General features: G+C 16.7%; 1 protein-coding gene across 1 annotated transcript in view; it reads right to left on the bottom strand.

Moving 5' to 3' along the window:
• Positions 1-562, bottom strand: part of LOC106877458 (probable bifunctional dTTP/UTP pyrophosphatase/methyltransferase protein) — a 22,211-nt gene that overhangs the window by 9,404 nt on the left and 12,245 nt on the right. The window lies entirely within an intron of this gene.

Here is a 562-nt window from a genome sequence, read left to right as displayed (position 1 = left end):
GATGATGATGATGATGATGAAAGTAATGATAATACTATTAATAATGATAATGATAATATAATAATGAAATTAATAATAATAATAATAATAAACAATAATGATAATGATATTGACAAAAATATTGATAATAATAGTAATGTAAAAAATAACAATAATAATAATAATTTTTAAAAATGATGATGATAATAATTATAATAATAATAATAATAATAATAATGGTGATGATGATGATTATAGTAGTAACAATACTACTAATAATAATTATAAGGATAATATTAATAATAATAATTAAAAAACAATAATGATGATAGTAATGATAACAATACTACTACTACTACTAATAATAATAATAATAATAAACAACAATAATGATGATATTAACAATAATAATAATAATGATAATAGTAATGATAACAATAACTAATAATAATTTTTAAAATGATGATGATGATGATAATAGTAATAATAATGAACATTTAGGAGGGGGGGAATCTAAACCAATCTATGGCTGCAAAAAAAACAAAAAAAAAAACAGACAAAACCTTGAATAAAAAAATCCATA

The sequence above is a fragment of the Octopus bimaculoides genome, chromosome 20, assembly GCF_001194135.2.
Source record: "Octopus bimaculoides isolate UCB-OBI-ISO-001 chromosome 20, ASM119413v2, whole genome shotgun sequence".
In the NCBI taxonomy this organism is placed as follows: domain Eukaryota; kingdom Metazoa; phylum Mollusca; class Cephalopoda; order Octopoda; family Octopodidae; genus Octopus; species Octopus bimaculoides.
The sequence above is the reverse complement of the archived record's forward strand: the minus strand, read 5'-3'. Positions and strand labels throughout refer to the sequence as shown.